Source organism: Wolffia australiana, chromosome 12 (assembly GCF_029677425.1).
Source record: "Wolffia australiana isolate 7733 chromosome 12, ASM2967742v1".
NCBI lineage: Eukaryota > Viridiplantae > Streptophyta > Magnoliopsida > Alismatales > Araceae > Wolffia > Wolffia australiana.
The window spans coordinates 1,863,639-1,885,401 of record NC_135846.1 but is presented as its reverse complement, the minus strand read 5'-3'; the positions used below and the strand labels follow the sequence as shown (position 1 = coordinate 1,885,401).

General features: G+C 38.7%; 3 long non-coding RNA genes across 4 annotated transcripts; all 3 read right to left on the bottom strand.

Annotated features, from left to right (window-relative positions):
* On the bottom strand, nucleotides 1-8,080 carry LOC144710691 (uncharacterized). 2 transcript variants are annotated; one of them, XR_013583374.1, is made up of 6 exons: nucleotides 8,052-8,069; nucleotides 5,122-5,192; nucleotides 2,685-2,743; nucleotides 1,908-2,610; nucleotides 609-860; nucleotides 1-192 (listed from the first exon to the last, which is right to left on the bottom strand). It is a non-coding gene; the product is annotated as an uncharacterized LOC144710691 (long non-coding RNA). The 2 variants fall into 2 exon arrangements; XR_013583373.1 differs by lacking the exon at nucleotides 5,122-5,192 and having other exon boundaries at nucleotides 8,052-8,080.
* Nucleotides 8,081-8,107: 27 nt separating this feature from the next.
* On the bottom strand, nucleotides 8,108-9,456 carry LOC144710692 (uncharacterized). Its single transcript, XR_013583375.1, has 2 exons — nucleotides 9,373-9,456; nucleotides 8,108-8,301 (listed from the first exon to the last, which is right to left on the bottom strand). It is a non-coding gene; the product is annotated as an uncharacterized LOC144710692 (long non-coding RNA).
* Nucleotides 9,457-14,908: 5,452 nt separating this feature from the next.
* LOC144710710 (uncharacterized) lies at nucleotides 14,909-16,848 on the bottom strand. Its single transcript, XR_013583384.1, has 3 exons — nucleotides 16,827-16,848; nucleotides 15,513-15,764; nucleotides 14,909-15,100 (listed from the first exon to the last, which is right to left on the bottom strand). It is a non-coding gene; the product is annotated as an uncharacterized LOC144710710 (long non-coding RNA).
* Between the last annotated feature and the right edge of the window lie 4,915 nt (nucleotides 16,849-21,763).

Here is a 21,763-nt window from a genome sequence, read left to right as displayed (position 1 = left end):
AAGTATAAAGTGTGAATTTCATTGATATCTTCTTTCTAAAGGAGGGCAAGAATTGAGGCGATATGCTAATAATACAACGGAAGTCTAATTAATTACTTCTTTCTCAAGCAGGGAAAGAAACAATTACGTCAGATAAGAAGATTCACGTTTATTATTCCTTCTTTCAGTTTACGCTCGTCTTCTGCCGCGGCGCTGTCGCAAAGAAACCATGTTTTTTTTTATTTCCAAGTAGAAGAAAACTTTTAAGAAACTAAAGGTGGAGAAAAGACAAATATGTTGGATAATCTTAGTTCTCAGAAAATTGGGACGGGAACATAGAGCGGAATATAAGGTGGATAGTCATTTTTTTTAATGAAAGCTAGAAAGAAAAATACCTATTCCCGTCCCAATAAATGATATAACCAGAAACTGATGTATAATTATTAATGAACAAACTAAAAGAAGTCAAAAAAACCCAGAAAAACTGAACGGAGAATAAAGTAAAAATTTGTTAGAAAATGATAGCGGAAAGAAGAATACGAAAGAAAATTAGAAAAACTGTGCGGGGTATGAAGCGGAAACAAATTTTAAATTGGAAACAAGACATAATACGATGATTTGGTAGTTACCTGTGCAGGTGATTCTTGGTTCCTCTTTTTTTTTTGTGCCGAAGCTGCCGCGCAGGAATTTGTCTTCGAGGTATAATATATATATGTATTAGTTAATTACTAGAGTCTTTATCTGATGTGGTTGAAGCCGGAGAAGGCAGCCTGGGCGGCCTTAATGGGGTTTTGGGCCGCCGTTTCTGGCGTGTCGAACACGTTCCAGAACCTCAGCGTTTCGTCCTCCGCCGCTGACGCCACCGTGTAACCATCCGGGCTCTTCTCGCAATAAGAATTAAAATAAAATCAGAAAAAACAGGTCGAAAGATGATCATATATAAGAAAACGAAATCAAAGGGTATTATGATGAGATAAAAAGAACATAAAAAGTAAAAACAGTAGAAAAAGAAAAGAGAAGAAAAAAATATCGAAAGAAAACCACGAGATCTGAAGGGGAAGGATCATGCTTCTGTTTTTTAAGGGCGACTAAGTGAGAAGATCAGTTGACAGAGAAAAACACGAATCGAAAAACGATCAAAAGAAGACAGAAAACAGAGAAAATATCAAAAGAAGATAGAAAGCAGACGAAAAAAAAAAGCGAATTAAAAAGGACAAAAAGATGGAAGAGGAAAGAAAACAGATCAAAAGAAGGCAGACGCAGAAAAACAAATTAGAAGAGGAGAAAAAACGGAGCAAGAATAGATGTGAACATAATAGTCAACAGAAACATATCAGAAGAAAAACAAGATGAGAAGAGGAAATAAACAGATCAGAAGAAAATAAAGACCAAGCGATGAAGGAAAACAAGAAAACTGAGATTCGAACGGATCAAGCAGACTGTATTCCGTAGAAAAACAGTCCGTAGAAAATATAAAAAAAGACAAAAACAGAAAATATACAAAAAAACCGATAGAGGAGAAAAGAACAGATAGAAAGAGGATCAAGATGAGAAAACTGAAAAACAGCTTAAAAACAGAGCGAAAACATCGAAAATCAAGATCAGAATAGCGAATAAACACAAAAAACAGATGGAGATCCGAAGTCGAGAAGATCGGATGACAGAGAAAAAACAGATGGAAATAGGATCAAGATGAGAAAAAAACATCGAAAGAAGTCATGACACAGGATCCAAAGATTGACAGAGAAAAACAGATCGACAGAGGATCAAGATGAAAAAGTAAGGTCGAAAATCAAAAAACAGATCGGAAGTGGAGAAAAAACTGATCGGCAGAAAATATCAAAAGAAGAGAAACAAACAGCTCAAAAAATAAGTAACAAATCAAGATTGGAATCAAAATCGGAGAGCGACGGAATCAAAATCAGCACCTGCGCGAGGAAGAGGACGCGGGAGGTGTGGCTCTCTCTCTGTTTTTTATTTCACTTTTATCCATCCGTATCAACCTTGCTTACTCGCTAACTCTGTCTCGTTCTCTCTCCCTCTCTCTCCCCTATATATAAATATATATACATATATATATATATTTGTCTCTATCTATCTCTCCCATATCTCTCTCTCTATTTCTCTCTTCCTCGTTCGTTGGCCCTCCGTGTTGCTCTCTCTCTCTCTCTCTCTCTATACCTCGCTCGCTCGCTCGCTCGCTCGCTCTCCGTCACGCATGCCTATTCTATCTAAGTCTCTATCTTAGTGCCAAATATTTCCATTTATTAATACACCGTTGCTGATTTGGTCGTTGCAATCCGCGTGGGTGCGTTAAGTCCTATGATAGCCATTGATTACGAGCAATCCAAAGGCGGAGAGAAAACATCGGAATAAAAACCAAACGCTTTTCTACCGAGACACAAGCGCTTCCGTTGCGCTATAAATAGCGATGAAATCAGTCGACAAAGAGCATCGGCTGCATTCACAGACTAACAGACTTTCTTTCTCGAAGGTGCAATGGATAAAGCACAGAGCTGCGGAATTTGCACCAAGTCTTTCAAGAGCCCGATGGCATTGCGCGGGCACATGAGATGCCACACGAAGGAGGAGAGGGAGACTCTCAAGAGAAGTACATTCCTAGAACGCCAACTGCGAGAACTTGATGATTATTTCGTCTTGGTGAGATCAAACTTGGAAAGGCAAAGAGTGAGAAGCGCGCGCACCGAAGTTAGGGATGAGTGTATGGCTGCTCTGTCCGATGCACATTCTTGTACAGAGGGAACTGGAGAAAATGAACCAGATATGGGTGAGTCTACCTCCCGAGTAACTCCAGCGATCAAGCGGCGGAAAGCAAATAAAAATTAGTCAATGAATGAACGTCCCTGAGCACACGACGAAGATATCTACAGGGAAAGATGGAGGCGGGCAGGAATTTAAAGTCGTTGATCTTCTCTTTGTACTTCTGATTCTTCTAACTGTATTAAATATCATTAATACAACATATATTAAAGTTTTCGTAAGAAGAGATGATCTGGTTTTTGATAGCCTCGTCGGCGCAGAGAAGAGCTGGATTCATGCGTTTAAATCGTGTCAATATCTCTCTCTCTGTCTCCCTCACACTCTCTCTTTCTCCCTCTCTCTCTCTCTCTCTCCGTCTATCTCTTGTGTTCCCACTCTTTCTCCTTCTTTCTCTCTCTCTCTTTCTCTGCGTCTGTCGCTCTCGCTCTTTCTTCCTCTGTCTCTCCTCTCTTCTGTCTCTGTCTCTTTCTTTCTCTTTCTGTCTTTGTCTCTTTCTCCCTCTCCCCCTCCCTCTCTCTCTCTCTCTCTCTCTCTCTCTTTCTCTCCCTGTCTCTCTCTCTTAATGTCTGTAAATCTATTTCTCTATCCCTTTTTCCTCTCTCTTTCTGTCCCTTCCTCTTCTCTCTCTCTCTCTCTCTCTCTCTCTCGCTTTTTCCCTCTCTGTCCCTCCCGCTCTCTCTCTCTCTCTCTCTCTCCCTCTCCCTCTCTCTCTCTCTCTCTCTCTCTCTCTCTCTCTCTCTCTCTTTCTCTCGCTTTTTCTTTCTCTCTTTCTCAATCTGTCCTTTCCCCTCTCTCTCGCTCTTTCTTTATCGTTCTGTCTCTCTGTCCCTTTTGCTCTCTATCTGTTTCCGTCTCTCTTTCTCTTCTGTCCCTTTCTCTCTCTCTCGCGGTCTTTCTTTCTCTCTTTCTCTTTCCGACCCTTCCTCCCCTCGCTCTTTTTCTCGCTTTCTATCTGCACCTTCTGCTCTCTCTCTCTCTTTTTCTGCTATGTTTACTTAATTCACAATTAGGCAAGGACATGAGTGAAACTGTGCTTATGAATTATCTGCTACGTTTACTTAATTCAAAATATAAAGACTTTAACATGGTATACAAGGATCAGTGGGGTAAAATGAATATTTATAATTGTACTTAACTGAATTCTCAAGCAGAACAACAGTTGACAACATGGCATCATGAAATCTTTAACTGGGGAACAACTTGCAACTAGTAAAAGAAGTGGCCAAAACTATAGGAAAACTATCGAATAAAGTGGTGACTTTTTCCCATTATGAAATATTATACGCATTACGTATAGTTTCATTATGCATCACGCGTGGAAAGCCAAGACGCTAATATTAACTCTCTAGTTTTTCTAAATGCTAATGTTGTCTATGCGCTCTTAAACATGCGGTGGCTCTACTCTGGGCTACTGTCCAAGTTATTGTGTGTGTGCATGGTTGTTTTCATTGTTAGAGACTTACTGATGTCGAAAGATTCATATATATTGAAATGGAATTTCAGTTTCAGTGTATGTAATAGTGAGCTTTATGTTGCAGTTAAAATATGGTCCCAATTTGAATTGATAGAGAATTTTGTGCGTACATCCTTTAAGATAACGTTTGGCTTCTGTTTCTAGTTTTAAGAAATTAAGTTATGCTTGTTTATATTCAAACATAAAAGGTATTATGTTGTATCAGTGAAATGCAATTGGTTTAAGCTCTGTATCGAGTTGCAACAACCTCTGTATTCTTGATATATGTGTCATCTAAGTAATTTTTTTCAGAAAGTGATATTTCAAAATGCCAAGAAAGCTTGTTCTTATAATTAAACAGGCAATAAATCGAGGAAATTCAAATGATATAGTAGGTCCCTTTGATGACAAATGTTTTCACTCTTGTGTCAAATGTATCCAGGGAAAAAGATGAAACCTAAGAAAAAAGGGTTCAGTCAAGTTGCACATGCATAAAAATTGACACATGCAAACATTTGTGGGCTATTACCTATTCTAACCAAGAAAAATCAATGCAATGGTATTTGAGGAAATTATATTTCTTAAGAAACATTAGTTTTTTATCTAAATCAGGGAATCGAACAATCTCAATTTAATGGTCATGTAGATGGATGTCATGGACGAAGAGTGCAAATGTATGTCAGACAACTCCATATGTGATATTGTCCAATTACCTTGAGGTGACAATCTCACTGCTTGTAAGTGGATATTTAAAACCGACAAATGATTCAAGTCGTATGCAAATATATAGCACTTTTACTGATGTTATAAGAATTACTCTTAAAAGAATGCCTTGATTATAATGAAACATTTTGTCTCCAGTTTCATTGAACTATTCAATTACGTTATAGTTAGGAAGGTCAACTTACGGCTTGGAGTTGTATCCGGTCTCAGTCCGCTCGTGGACTGGTCTCAGCCAGTCTCAGTCAGGTCACGACGACTGGTCATTGTCAAAGTCGAGGTTCAAAAGCCAATTTCATTGTTTTGAGCAAAAAATCTCAGTTCAGAGTCAAACATAAACATGTTAGCTTCTCATGGAACAAAGACAATTTATCAAACAAAATCTTCACATCAAAACCCGTACTACGCATATTTTAACCTCTCTTAAGTCAATCTTGAAAAACATTATATTCACCTTTCAGTGGACTCCACAAATCTCTATACCCCTTTCAAGTTAATTATCTTTCTCAAGCTGGTTAGAAAAGTACACACAATAATGCATTCTAAGAATGTCACAAACATGGGCTCTAACTAGAGGGGGTGAGACAGAAAGTAGAACGCAAATAGATAGATGTCAATAGAGGGAGAGAATGATAGTTAAAGATATATATTTAGCGAGGGCGATGGAAAAGTGAAATATTATAAACAGGAGGAGAGTGAAAGAAATGGATGTATTCGAAAGGGAAAGATAGCGAGATTAAAAGAGAAAAAGTTATAGAACGATGGAGATTGGAAAAAAATATATGCTAGAACGGTCTAGGGAGTAAGCTAGAAAGAGATAAACTTAGAAATGGGGAGAGAGTTACACGTAAATATAGATAAAGATGTTGAATAAAAGAGATAGAAAGTGAGTGAGAGAGAGAGAGATCTTTATTTCTCTATTTCTCTCTCTTGCTTTCCCCTCTATCTTTCTCTCTCGGTTCCTTTCTCTCCATCCTGCTAGCTCTTTCTCTCTCTCTTTCCCTTCTGCTCTCTCTCTTTCTTTCTGTATTTCTCATATTTCCCTTCATCGCTCTCTCTCTCTTTCTTTCTCCCTTTCTCTTTCTGGCCCTTCCTCTCTCTCTCGCGCGCTTTTTCTTTTCTCGCTTTCTCTATCTGAACCTAGATATGGTAGTTCTGTTCATTCTGTTTTTTAATCATAACAAAAACAAATTAGAACAGAACATTGCACAGACCCGTGTGCGGTTCTTTTGTTCAGTTTATGCGAAATATTTTGCCGAGCAAGCATGGCTTCGTGATTCGCCAAGCCATGACTGCATTTATGACTAACATTGATTTTCAGATTGTTTGACGCATGGGGACATGGACAAATTGAAAAGCGGATTTTTTTGCAATACATGCACGTGGACTGAGGGAATAAATGACAAACTTTACTTTCCCTTTTTTCATTGGAAAACGGTGGCAACGTGGCCGCACGACAGGGCGTTACATGCACGAGTACATGTGGTGCCAGGTGTCTATCGTTGAATGGATGACAAGGAAAAGCACATGGCGCATGCTGACGCGCCTCCGTGTTAGCTTGAGAAAGAGTAGTCTTTTGTCTTTCGTGTTTTTGTCATTTTCCCAATGCAGGTATACGTGGCACGGAGAGAGAAATCCTAGAACGGAAGATGAGGAGATGCAGAAATTTGGAACCATGTGACTGTTTAATAAAAAAATTGAGGAAGCAGATGACCAAGAGAGCGAGAAAATCAATGCATAGGGTTTCTCCAACTTCAAACGTCCGTATAATTTGATCTACAACTCTAAGTGAGCTTAAATTTTCAGCACTGCTTCCTCCTCTCCTCTTTCCATCCATACGTCCTGCTCTTATAAATAGAGGCATAGGTCACTGCAAGTCCTTATTGAACTTACTTCTTACTTTTGGGGCTGATTGAAAGATAGTGAGGTTTGGGATCTATCGACTGTTTTCCTCGTGCTTGGATGTGCGGGATAAATATTTGAGAAGAGGGCGAGCTGACTGGAAGAGGCGGAGTTTACTAACGCCACAATCGTCATGATCCTAGCTGGACGTAAAAATCTAAGTAAATGTCATTGCCTTATCTTATTTTGTTTCCCGACATCTTCATTAGAGCAATTAGACTTATCATTCCACTCCCTTAGGCACCCATTATACCGTCTCAATCTATATCTATATTTTCCTTGTATCACTATCTCACCTATCGGTGTCATTTTTTTAAATTTCTCCTATAACTGATAAACACTATTGTGAGCGAATTAAATCCTTAATTATCACTCACTTCGGAGACGGTCAATACTCATCACTTAAGTACGATTAAATATATATTTATTGAATTATCTCAATCAAAATTTTTATTATATACAACAAATTAAAACCCTAAATTTTTATATTGACACCCTATCCTCTTGCTCCTCTGTTCTCTCTCTCTCCCTCTCCTTTTCTCCTACCTCTCTCCCTCTCTCGTCTTTAAAAGACATGTCGGTAATAGTGTTCGTTCTTTCTCTGGAAGGGGGGAAGTATAAAGTGTGAATTTCATTGATATCTTCTTTCTAAAGGAGGGCAAGAATTGAGGCGATATGCTAATAATACAACGGAAGTCTAATTAATTACTTCTTTCTCAAGCAGGGAAAGAAACAATTACGTCAGATAAGAAGATTCACGTTTATTATTCCTTCTTTCAGTTTACGCTCGTCTTCTGCCGCGGCGCTGTCGCAAAGAAACCATGTTTTTTTATTTCCAAGTAGAAGAAAACTTTTAAGAAACTAAAGGTGGAGAAAAGACAAATATGTTGGATAATCTTAGTTCTCAGAAAATTGGGACGGGAACATAGAGCGGAATATAAGGTGGATAGTCATTTTTTTTAATGAAAGCTAGAAAGAAAAATACCTATTCCCGTCCCAATAAATGATATAACCAGAAACTGATGTATAATTATTAATGAACAAACTAAAAGAAGTCAAAACCCAGAAAAACTGAACGAAGAATAAAGTAAAAATTTGTTAGAAAATGATAGCGGAAAGAAGAATACGAAAGAAAATTAGAAAAACTGTGCGGGGTATGAAGCGGAAACAAATTTTAAATTGGAAACAAGACATAATACGATGATTTGGTAGTTACCTGTGCAGGTGATTCTTGGTTCCTCTTTTTTTTGTGCCGAAGCTGCCGCGCAGGAATTTGTCTTCGAGGTATAATATATATATGTATTAGTTAATTACTAGAGTCTTTATCTGATGTGGTTGAAGCCGGAGAAGGCAGCCTGGGCGGCCTTAATGGGGTTTTGGGCCGCCGTTTCTGGCGTGTCGAACACGTTCCAGAACCTCAGCGTTTCGTCCTCCGCCGCTGACGCCACCGTGTAACCATCCGGGCTCTTCTCGCAATAAGAATTAAAATAAAATCAGAAAAAACAGGTCGAAAGATGATCATATATAAGAAAACGAAATCAAAGGGTATTATGATGAGATAAAAAAGAACATAAAAAAGTAAAAAACAGTAGAAAAAGAAAAGAGAAGAAAAAAATATCGAAAGAAAACCACGAGATCTGAAGGGGAAGGATCATGCTTCTGTTTTTTAAGGGCGACTAAGTGAGAAGATCAGTTGACAGAGAAAAACACGAATCGAAAAACGATCAAAAGAAGACAGAAAACAGAGAAAATATCAAAAGAAGATAGAAAGCAGACGAAAAACCAAAAAAAAAAGCGAATTAAAAAAAGGACAAAAAAGATGGAAGAGGAAAGAAAAAACAGATCAAAAGAAGGCAGACGCAGAAAAAACAAATTAGAAGAGGAGAAAAAAACGGAGCAAGAATAGATGTGAACATAATAGTCAACAGAAACATATCAGAAGAAAAAACAAGATGAGAAGAGGAAATAAACAGATCAGAAGAAAAATAAAGACCAAGCGATGAAGGAAAACAAGAAAACCGAGATTCGAACGGATCAAGCAGACTGTATTCCGTAGAAAAAACAGTCCGTAGAAAAATATAAAAAAAAAGACAAAAAAACAGAAAATATACAAAAAAAAACCGATAGAGGAGAAAAGAACAGATAGAAAGAGGATCAAGATGAGAAAAAACTGAAAAACAGCTTAAAAACAGAGCGAAAACATCGAAAATCAAGATCAGAATAGCGAATAAACACAAAAAACAGATGGAGATCCGAAGTGGAGAAGATCGGAGGACAGAGAAAAAACAGATGGAAATAGGATCAAGATGAGAAAAAAATATCGAAAGAAGTCATGACACAGGATCCAAAGATTGACAGAGAAAACAGATCGACAGAGGATCAAGATGAAAAGTAAGGTCGAAAATCAAAAACAGATCGGAAGTGGAGAAAAACTGATCGGCAGAAAATATCAAAAGAAGAGAAACAAACAGCTCAAAAAATAAGTAACAAATCAAGATTGGAATCAAAATCGAGAGCGACGGAATCAAAATCAGCACCTGCGCGAGGAAGAGGACGCGGGAGGTGTGGCTCTCTCTCTGTTTTTTATTTCACTTTTATCCATCCGTATCAACCTTGCTTACCCGCTAACTCTGTCTCGTTCTCTCTCCCTCTCTCTCCCCTACATATAAACATATATACATATATATATATTTGTCTCTATCTATCTCTCCCATATCTCTCTCTCTATTTCTCTCTTCCTCGTTCGTTGGCCCTCCGTGTTGCTCTCTCTCTCTCTCTCTATACTGCCTGCTCGCTCGCTCGCTCGCTCGCTCTCCGTCACGCATGCCTATTCTATCTAAGTCTCTATCTTAGTGCCAAATATTTCCATTTATTAATACACCGTTGCTGATTTGGTCGTTGCAATCCGCGTGGGTGCGTTAAGTCCTATGATAGCCATTGATTACGAGCAATCCAAAGGCGGAGAGAAAACATCGGAATAAAACCAAACGCTTTTCTACCGAGACACAAGCGCTTCCGTTGCGCTATAAATAGCGATGAAATCAGTCGACAAAGAGCATCGGCTGCATTCACAGACTAACAGACTTTCTTTCTCGAAGGTGCAATGGATAAAGCACAGAGCTGCGGAATTTGCACCAAGTCTTTCAAGAGCCCGATGGCATTGCGCGGGCACATGAGATGCCACACGAAGGAGGAGAGGAGACTCTCAAGAGAAGTACATTCCTAGAACGCCAACTGCGAGAACTTGATGATTATTTCGTCTTGGTGAGATCAAACTTGGAAAGGCAAAGAGTGAGAAGCGCGCGCACCGAAGTTAGGGATGAGTGTATGGCTGCTCTGTCCGATGCACATTCTTGTACAGAGGGAACTGGAGAAAATGAACCAGATATGGGTGAGTCTACCTCCCGAGTAACTCCAGCGATCAAGCGGCGGAAAGCAAATAAAAATTAGTCAATGAATGAACGTCCCTGAGCACACGACGAAGATATCTACAGGGAAAGATGGAGGCGGGCAGGAATTTAAAGTCGTTGATCTTCTCTTTGTACTTCTGATTCTTCTAACTGTATTAAATATCATTAATACAACATATATTAAAGTTTTCGTAAGAAGAGATGATGTGGTTTTGATAGCCTCGTCGGCGCAGAGAAGAGCTGGATTCATGCGTTTAAATCGTGTCAATATCTCTCTCTCTGTCTCCCTCACACTCTCTCTTTCTCCCTCTCTCTCTCTCTCTCTCGGTCTGTCTTTTATTTTCCCACTCTTTCTCCTTCTTTCTCTCTCTCTCTTTCTCTGCGTCTGTCGCTCTCGCTCTTTCTTCCTCTGTCTCTCCTCTCTTCTGTCTCTGTCTCTTTCTTTCTCTTTCTGTCTTTGTCTCTTTCTCCCTCTCCCCCTCCCTCTCTCTCTCTCTCTCTCTCTCTCTCATTCTCTCCCTGTCTCTCTCTCTTAATGTCTGTAAATCTATTTCTCTATCCCTTTCGCTCTCTCTTTCTGTCCCTTCCTCTTTCTCTCTTTCTCTCTCTGTCTCTCTCTCTCGCTTTTTCCTTCTCTGTCCCTTCCGCTATCTCTCGCTCTTTCTTTCTCCTTTTCCCTCTCTCTCTCTCTTTCTTTCTTTCTCTCTCTCTCTCTCGCTTTTTTTTTCTCTCTTTCTCCATCTGTCCTTTCCCCTCTCTCTCGCTCTTTCTTTATCGTTCTGTCTCTCTGTCCCTTTTGCTCTCTATCTGTTTCCGTCTCTCTTTCTCTTCTGTCCCTTTCTCTCTCTCTCGCGGTCTTTCTTTCTCTCTTTCTCTTTCCGACCCTTCCTCCCCCTCGCTCTTTTTTCTCGCTTTCTATCTGCACACCTTCTCTCTCTCTCTCTTTTTCTGCTATGTTTACTTAATTCACAATTAGGCAAGGACATGAGTGAAACTGTGCTTATGAATTATCTGCTACGTTTACTTAATTCAAAATATAAAGACTTTAACATGGTATACAAGGATCAGTGGGGTAAAATGAATATTTATAATTGTACTTAACTGAATTCTCAAGCAGAACAACAGTTGACAACATGGCATCATGAAATCTTTAACTGGGGAACAACTTGCAACTAGTAAAAGAAGTGGCCAAAACTATAGGAAAACTATCGAATAAAGTGGTGACTTTTTCCCATTATGAAATATTATACGCATTACGTATAGTTTCATTATGCATCACGCGTGGAAAGCCAAGACGCTAATATTAACTCTCTAGTTTTTCTAAATGCTAATGTTGTCTATGCGCTCTTAAACATGCGGTGGCTCTACTCTGGGCTACTGTCCAAGTTATTGTGTGTGTGCATGGTTGTTTTCATTGTTAGAGACTTACTGATGTCGAAAGATTCATATATATTGAAATGGAATTTCAGTTTCAGTGTATGTAATAGTGAGCTTTATGTTGCAGTTAAAATATGGTCCCAATTTGAATTGATAGAGAATTTTGTGCGTACATCCTTTAAGATAACGTTTGGCTTCTGTTTCTAGTTTTAAGAAATTAAGTTATGCTTGTTTATATTCAAACATAAAAGGTATTATGTTGTATCAGTGAAATGCAATTGGTTTAAGCTCTGTATCGAGTTGCAACAACCTCTGTATTCTTGATATATGTGTCATCTAAGTAATTTTTTTCAGAAAGTGATATTTCAAAATGCCAAGAAAGCTTGTTCTTATAATTAAACAGGCAATAAATCGAGGAAATTCAAATGATATAGTAGGTCCCTTTGATGACAAATGTTTTCACTCTTGTGTCAAATGTATCCAGGGAAAAAGATGAAACCTAAGAAAAAAGGGTTCAGTCAAGTTGCACATGCATAAAAATTGACACATGCAAACATTTGTGGGCTATTACCTATTCTAACCAAGAAAAATCAATGCAATGGTATTTGAGGAAATTATATTTCTTAAGAAACATTAGTTTTTTATCTAAATCAGGGAATCGAACAATCTCAATTTAATGGTCAAGTGTAGATGGATGTCATGGACGAAGAGTGCAAATGTATGTCAGACAACTCCATATGTGATATTGTCCAATTACCTTGAGGTGACAATCTCACTGCTTGTAAGTGGATATTTAAAACCGACAAATGATTCAAGTCGTATGCAAATATATAGCACTTTTACTGATGTTATAAGAATTACTCTTAAAAGAATGCCTTGATTATAATGAAACATTTTGTCTCCAGTTTCATTGAACTATTCAATTACGTTATAGTTAGGAAGGTCAACTTACGGCTTGGAGTTGTATCCGGTCTCAGTCCGCTCGTGGACTGGTCTCAGCCAGTCTCAGTCAGGTCACGACGACTGGTCATTGTCAAAGTCGAGGTTCAAAGCCAATTTCATTGTTTTGAGCAAAAAATCTCAGTTCAGAGTCAAACATAAACATGTTAGCTTCTCATGGAACAAAGACAATTTATCAAACAAAATCTTCACATCAAAACCCGTACTACGCATATTTTAACCTCTCTTAAGTCAATCTTGAAAAACATTATATTCACCTTTCAGTGGACTCCACAAATCTCTATACCCCTTTCAAGTTAATTATCTTGCTCAAGCTGGTTAGAAAAGTACACACAATACTGCATTCCAAGAATGTCACAAACATGGGCTCTAACTAGAGGGGGTGAGACAGAAAGTAGAACGCAAATAGATAGATGTCAATAGAGGGAGAGAATGATAGTTAAAGATATATATTTAGCGAGGGCGATGGAAAAGTGAAATATTATAAACAGGAGGAGAGTGAAAGAAATGGATGTATCTGAAAGGGAAAGATAGCGAGATTAAAAGAGAAAAGTTATAGAACGATGGAGATTGGAAAAATATATGCTAGAACGGTCTAGGAGTAAGCTAGAAAGAGATAAACTTAGAAATGGGGAGAGAGTTACACGTAAATATAGATAAAGATGTTGAATAAAAGAGATAGAAAGTGAGTGAGAGAGAGAGAGATCTTTATTTCTCTATTTCTCTCTCTTGCTTTCCCCTCTATCTTTCTCTCTCGGTTCCTTTCTCTCCATCCTGCTAGCTCTTTCTCTCTCTCTTTCCCTTCTGCTCTCTCTCTTTCTTTCTGTATTTCTCATATTTCCCTTCATCGCTCTCTCTCTCTTTCTTTCTCCCTTTCTCTTTCTGGCCCTTCCTCTCTCTCTCGCGCGCTTTTTCTTTTCTCGCTTTCTCTATCTGAACCTAGATATGGTAGTTCTGTTCATTCTGTTTTTTAATCATAACAAAAACAAATTAGAACAGAACATTGCACAGACCCGTGTGCGGTTCTTTTGTTCAGTTTATGCGAAATATTTTGCCGAGCAAGCATGGCTTCGTGATTCGCCAAGCCATGACTGCATTTATGACTAACATTGATTTTCAGATTGTTTGACGCATGGGGACATGGACAAATTGAAAAGCGGATTTTTTTGCAATACATGCACGTGGACTGAGGGAATAAATGACAAACTTTACTTTCCCTTTTTTCATTGGAAAACGGTGGCAACGTGGCCGCACGACAGGGCGTTACATGCACGAGTACATGTGGTGCCAGGTGTCTATCGTTGAATGGATGACAAGGAAAAAGCACATGGCGCATGCTGACGCGCCTCCGTGTTAGCTTGAGAAAGAGTAGTCTTTTTGTCTTTCGTGTTTTTTGTCATTTTCCCAATGCAGGTATACGTGGCACGGGAGAGAGAAATCCTAGAACGGAAGATGAGGAGATGCAGAAATTTGGAACCATGTGACTGTTTAATAAAAAAATTGAGGAAGCAGATGACCAAGAGAGCGAGAAAATCAATGCATAGGGTTTCTCCAACTTCAAACGTCCGTATAATTTGATCTACAACTCTAAGTGAGCTTAAATTTTCAGCACTGCTTCCTCCTCCTCTCCTCTTTCCATCCATACGTCCTGCTCTTATAAATAGAGGCATAGGTCACTGCGAAGTCCTTATTGAACTTACTTCTTACTTTTGGGGCTGATTGAAAGATAGTGAGGTTTGGGATCTATCGACTGTTTTCCTCGTGCTTGGATGTGCGGGGATAAATATTTGAGAAGAGGGCGAGCTGACTGGAAGAGGCGGAGTTTACTAACGCTCGTCAATCGTCATGATCCTAGCTGGACGTAAAAATCTAAGTAAATGTCATTGCCTTATCTTATTTTGTTTCCCGACATCTTCATTAGAGCAATTAGACTTATCATTCCACTCCCTTAGGCACCCATTATACCGTCTCAATCTATATCTATATTTTCCTTGTATCACTATCTCACCTATCGGTGTCATTTTTTTAAATTTCTCCTATAACTGATAAACACTATTGTGAGCGAATTAAATCCTTAATTATCACTCACTTCGGAGACGGTCAATACTCATCACTTAAGTACGATTAAATATATATTTATTGAATTATCTCAATCAAAATTTTTATTATATACAACAAATTAAAACCCCTAAATTTTTTATATTGACACCCTATCCTCTTGCTCCCTCTGTTCTCTCTCTCCCTCTCCTTTTCTCCTACCTCTCTCCCTCTCTCGTCTTTAAAAGACATGTCGGTAATAGTGTTCGTTCTTTCTCTGGAAGGGGGGAAGTATAAAGTGTGAATTTCATTGATATCTTCTTTCTAAAGGAGGGCAAGAATTGAGGCGATATGCTAATAATACAACGGAAGTCTAATTAATTACTTCTTTCTCAAGCAGGGAAAGAAACAATTACGTCAGATAAGAAGATTCACGTTTATTATTCCTTCTTTCAGTTTACGCTCGTCTTCTGCCGCGGCGCTGTCGCAAAGAAACCATGTTTTTTTATTTCCAAGTAGAAGAAAACTTTAAGAAACTAAAGGTGGAGAAAAGACAAATATGTTGGATAATCTTAGTTCTCAGAAAATTGGGACGGGAACATAGAGCGGAATATAAGGTGGATAGTCATTTTTTTTAATGAAAGCTAGAAAGAAAAATACCTATTCCCGTCCCAATAAATGATATAACCAGAAACTGATGTATAATTATTAATGAACAAACTAAAAGAAGTCAAAAAAACCCAGAAAAACTGAACGGAGAATAAAGTAAAATTTGTTAGAAAATGATAGCGGAAAGAAGAATACGAAAGAAAATTAGAAAAACTGTGCGGGGTATGAAGCGGAAACAAATTTTAAATTGGAAACAAGACATAATACGATGATTTGGTAGTTACCTGTGCAGGTGATTCTTGGTTCCTCTTTTTTTTTTGTGCCGAAGCTGCCGCGCAGGAATTTGTCTTCGAGGTATAATATATATATGTATTAGTTAATTACTAGAGTCTTTATCTGATGTGGTTGAAGCCGGAGAAGGCAGCCTGGGCGGCCTTAATGGGGTTTTGGGCCGCCGTTTCTGGCGTGTCGAACACGTTCCAGAACCTCAGCGTTTCGTCCTCCGCCGCTGACGCCACCGTGTAACCATCCGGGCTCTTCTCGCAATAAGAATTAAAATAAAATCAGAAAAAAAAACAGGTCGAAAGATGATCATATATAAGAAAACGAAATCAAAGGGTATTATGATGAGATAAAAAAGAACATAAAAAAGTAAAAAACAGTAGAAAAAGAAAAGAGAAGAAAAAAATATCGAAAGAAAACCACGAGATCTGAAGGGGAAGGATCATGCTTCTGTTTTTTAAGGGCGACTAAGTGAGAAGATCAGTTGACAGAGAAAAACACGAATCGAAAAACGATCAAAAGAAGACAGAAAACAGAGAAAATATCAAAAGAAGATAGAAAGCAGACGAAAAACCAAAAAAAAAAGCGAATTAAAAAAAGGACAAAAAAGATGGAAGAGGAAAGAAAAAACAGATCAAAAGAAGGCAGACGCAGAAAAAACAAATTAGAAGAGGAGAAAAAAACGGAGCAAGAATAGATGTGAACATAATAGTCAACAGAAACATATCAGAAGAAAAAACAAGATGAGAAGAGGAAATAAACAGATCAGAAGAAAATAAAGACCAAGCGATGAAGGAAAACAAGAAAACTGAGATTCGAACGGATCAAGCAGACTGTATTCCGTAGAAAAACAGTCCGTAGAAAATATAAAAAAAGACAAAAACAGAAAATATACAAAAACCGATAGAGGAGAAAAGAACAGATAGAAAGAGGATCAAGATGAGAAAAACTGAAAACAGCTTAAAAACAGAGCGAAAACATCGAAAATCAAGATCAGAATAGCGAATAAACACAAAAAACAGATGGAGATCCGAAGTCGAGAAGATCGGATGACAGAGAAAAAACAGATGGAAATAGGATCAAGATGAGAAAAAAATATCGAAAGAAGTCATGACACAGGATCCAAAGATTGACAGAGAAAAACAGATCGACAGAGGATCAAGATGAAAAAGTAAGGTCGAAAATCAAAAAACAGATCGGAAGTGGAGAAAACTGATCGGCAGAAAATATCAAAAGAAGAGAAACAAACAGCTCAAAAATAAGTAACAAATCAAGATTGGAATCAAAATCGAGAGCGACGGAATCAAAATCAGCACCTGCGCGAGGAAGAGGACGCGGAGGTGTGGCTCTCTCTGTTTTTTATTTCACTTTTATCCATCCGTATCAACCTTGCTTACTCGCTAACTCTGTCTCGTTCTCTCTCCTCTCTCTCCCTATATATAAATATATATACATATATATATATATTTGTCTCTATCTATCTCTCCCATATCTCTCTCTCTATTTCTCTCTTCCTCGTTCGTTGGCCCTCCGTGTTGCTCTCTCTCTCTCTCTCTCTCTATACCTCGCTCGCTCGCTCGCTCGCTCGCTCTCCGTCACGCATGCCTATTCTATCTAAGTCTCTATCTTAGTGCCAAATATTTCCATTTATTAATACACCGTTGCTGATTTGGTCGTTGCAATCCGCGTGGGTGCGTTAAGTCCTATGATAGCCATTGATTACGAGCAATCCAAAGGCGGAGAGAAAACATCGGAATAAAAACCAAACGCTTTTCTACCGAGACACAAGCGCTTCCGTTGCGCTATAAATAGCGATGAAATCAGTCGACAAAGAGCATCGGCTGCATTCACAGACTAACAGACTTTCTTTCTCGAAGGTGCAATGGATAAAGCACAGAGCTGCGGAATTTGCACCAAGTCTTTCAAGAGCCCGATGGCATTGCGCGGGCACATGAGATGCCACACGAAGGAGGAGAGGGAGACTCTCAAGAGAAGTACATTCCTAGAACGCCAACTGCGAGAACTTGATGATTATTTCGTCTTGGTGAGATCAAACTTGGAAAGGCAAAGAGTGAGAAGCGCGCGCACCGAAGTTAGGGATGAGTGTATGGCTGCTCTGTCCGATGCACATTCTTGTACAGAGGGAACTGGAGAAAATGAACCAGATATGGGTGAGTCTACCTCCCGAGTAACTCCAGCGATCAAGCGGCGGAAAGCAAATAAAAATTAGTCAATGAATGAACGTCCCTGAGCACACGACGAAGATATCTACAGGGAAAGATGGAGGCGGGCAGGAATTTAAAGTCGTTGATCTTCTCTTTGTACTTCTGATTCTTCTAACTGTATTAAATATCATTAATACAACATATATTAAAGTTTTCGTAAGAAGAGATGATCTGGTTTTTGATAGCCTCGTCGGCGCAGAGAAGAGCTGGATTCATGCGTTTAAATCGTGTCAATATCTCTCTCTCTGTCTCCCTCACACTCTCTCTTTCTCCCTCTCTCTCTCTCTCGCTCCGGCGGTCTTTTATTTTCCCACTCTTTCTCCTTCTTTCTCTCTCTCTTTCTCTGCGTCTGTCGCTCTCGCTCTTTCTTCCTCTGTCTCTCCTCTCTTCTGTCTCTGTCTCTTTCTTTCTCTTTCTGTCTTTGTCTCTTTCTCCCTCTCCCCCTCCCTCTCTCTCTCTCTCTCTCTCTCTCTCTCTCATTCTCTCCCTGTCTCTCTCTCTTAATGTCTGTAAATCTATTTCTCTATCCCTTTCGCTCTCTCTTTCTGTCCCTTCCTCTTTCTCTCTTTCTCTCTCTGTCTCTCTCTCTCGCTTTTTCCTTCTCTGTCCCTTCCGCTATCTCTCGCTCTTTCTTTCTCCCTTTCCCTCTCTCTCTCTCTCTCTCTCTCTCTCTCTCTCTCTCTCTCTTTCTCTCGCTTTTTCTTTCTCTCTTTCTCAATCTGTCCTTTCCCCTCTCTCTCGCTCTTTCTTTATCGTTCTGTCTCTCTGTCCCTTTTGCTCTCTATCTGTTTCCGTCTCTCTTTCTCTTCTGTCCCTTTCTCTCTCTCTCGCGGTCTTTCTTTCTCTCTTTCTCTTTCCGACCCTTCCTCCCCCTCGCTCTTTTTTCTCGCTTTCTCTATCTGCACCTTCTGCTCTCTCTCTCTCTTTTTCTGCTATGTTTACTTAATTCACAATTAGGCAAGGACATGAGTGAAACTGTGCTTATGAATTATCTGCTACGTTTACTTAATTCAAAATATAAAGACTTTAACATGGTATACAAGGATCAGTGGGGTAAAATGAATATTTATAATTGTACTTAACTGAATTCTCAAGCAGAACAACAGTTGACAACATGGCATCATGAAATCTTTAACTGGGGAACAACTTGCAACTAGTAAAAGAAGTGGCCAAAACTATAGGAAAACTATCGAATAAAGTGGTGACTTTTTCCCATTATGAAATATTATACGCATTACGTATAGTTTCATTATGCATCACGCGTGGAAAGCCAAGACGCTAATATTAACTCTCTAGTTTTTCTAAATGCTAATGTTGTCTATGCGCTCTTAAACATGCGGTGGCTCTACTCTGGGCTACTGTCCAAGTTATTGTGTGTGTGCATGGTTGTTTTCATTGTTAGAGACTTACTGATGTCGAAAGATTCATATATATTGAAATGGAATTTCAGTTTCAGTGTATGTAATAGTGAGCTTTATGTTGCAGTTAAAATATGGTCCCAATTTGAATTGATAGAGAATTTGTGCTTACATCCTTTAAGATAACGTTTGGCTTCTGTTTCTAGTTTTAAGAAATTAAGTTATGCTTGTTTATATTCAAACATAAAAGGTATTATGTTGTATCAGTGAAATGCAATTGGTTTAAGCTCTGTATCGAGTTGCAACAACCTCTGTATTCTTGATATATGTGTCATCTAAGTAATTTTTTTCAGAAAGTGATATTTCAAAATGCCAAGAAAGCTTGTTCTTATAATTAAACAGGCAATAAATCGAGGAAATTCAAATGATATAGTAGGTCCCTTTGATGACAAATGTTTTCACTCTTGTGTCAAATGTATCCAGGGAAAAAGATGAAACCTAAGAAAAAAGGGTTCAGTCAAGTTGCACATGCATAAAAATTGACACATGCAAACATTTGTGGGCTATTACCTATTCTAACCAAGAAAAATCAATGCAATGGTATTTGAGGAAATTATATTTCTTAAGAAACATTAGTTTTTTATCTAAATCAGGGAATCGAACAATCTCAATTTAATGGTCAAGTGTAGATGGATGTCATGGACGAAGAGTGCAAATGTATGTCAGACAACTCCATATGTGATATTGTCCAATTACCTTGAGGTGACAATCTCACTGCTTGTAAGTGGATATTTAAAACCGACAAATGATTCAAGTCGTATGCAAATATATAGCACTTTTACTGATGTTATAAGAATTACTCTTAAAAGAATGCCTTGATTATAATGAAACATTTTGTCTCCAGTTTCATTGAACTATTCAATTACGTTATAGTTAGGAAGGTCAACTTACGGCTTGGAGTTGTATCCGGTCTCAGTCCGCTCGTGGACTGGTCTCAGCCAGTCTCAGTCAGGTCACGACGACTGGTCATTGTCAAAGTCGAGGTTCAAAAGCCAATTTCATTGTTTTGAGCAAAAAATCTCAGTTCAGAGTCAAACATAAACATGTTAGCTTCTCATGGAACAAAGACAATTTATCAAACAAAATCTTCACATCAAAACCCGTACTACGCATATTTTAACCTCTCTTAAGTCAATCTTGAAAAACATTATATTCACCTTTCAGTGGACTCCACAAATCTCTATACCCCTTTCAAGTTAATTATCTTTCTCAAGCTGGTTAGAAAAGTACACACAATAATGCATTCTAAGAATGTCACAAACATGGGCTCTAACTAGAGGGGGTGAGACAGAAAGTAGAACGCAAATAGATAGATGTCAATAGAGGGAGAGAATGATAGTTAAAGATATATATTTAGCGAGGGCGATGGAAAAGTGAAATATTATAAACAGGAGGAGAGTGAAAGAAATGGATGTATCTGAAAGGGAAAGATAGCGAGATTAAAAGAGAAAAGTTATAGAACGATGGAGATTGGAAAAAAATATATGCTAGAACGGTCTAGGGAGTAAGCTAGAAAGAGATAAACTTAGAAATGGGGAGAGAGTTACACGTAAATATAGATAAAGATGTTGAATAAAAGAGATAGAAAGTGAGTGAGAGAGAGAGAGATCTTTATTTCTCTATTTCTCTCTCTTGCTTTCCCCTCTATCTTTCTCTCTCGGTTCCTTTCTCTCCATCCTGCTAGCTCTTTCTCTCTCTCTTTCCCTTCTGCTCTCTCTCTTTCTTTCTGTATTTCTCATATTTCCCTTCATCGCTCTCTCTCTTTCTTTCTCCCTTTCTCTTTCTGGCCCTTCCTCTCTCTCTCGCGCTTTTTCTTTCTCGCTTTCTATCTGAACCTAGATATGGTAGTTCTGTTCATTCTGTTTTTAATCATAAAAACAAATTAGAACAGAACATTGCACAGACCCGTGTGCGGTTCTTTTGTTCAGTTTATGCGAAATATTTTGCCGAGCAAGCATGGCTTCGTGATTCGCCAAGCCATGACTGCATTTATGACTAACATTGATTTTCAGATTGTTTGACGCATGGGGACATGGACAAATTGAAAAGCGGATTTTTTTGCAATACATGCACGTGGACTGAGGGAATAAATGACAAACTTTACTTTCCCTTTTTTCATTGGAAAACGGTGGCAACGTGGCCGCACGACAGGGCGTTACATGCACGAGTACATGTGGTGCCAGGTGTCTATCGTTGAATGGATGACAAGGAAAAAGCACATGGCGCATGCTGACGCGCCTCCGTGTTAGCTTGAGAAAGAGTAGTCTTTTTGTCTTTCGTGTTTTTTGTCATTTTCCCAATGCAGGTATACGTGGCACGGGAGAGAGAAATCCTAGAACGGAAGATGAGGAGATGCAGAAATTTGGAACCATGTGACTGTTTAATAAAAAAATTGAGGAAGCAGATGACCAAGAGAGCGAGAAAATCAATGCATAGGGTTTCTCCAACTTCAAACGTCCGTATAATTTGATCTACAACTCTAAGTGAGCTTAAATTTTCAGCACTGCTTCCTCCTCCTCTCCTCTTTCCATCCATACGTCCTGCTCTTATAAATAGAGGCATAGGTCACTGCGAAGTCCTTATTGAACTTACTTCTTACTTTTGGGGCTG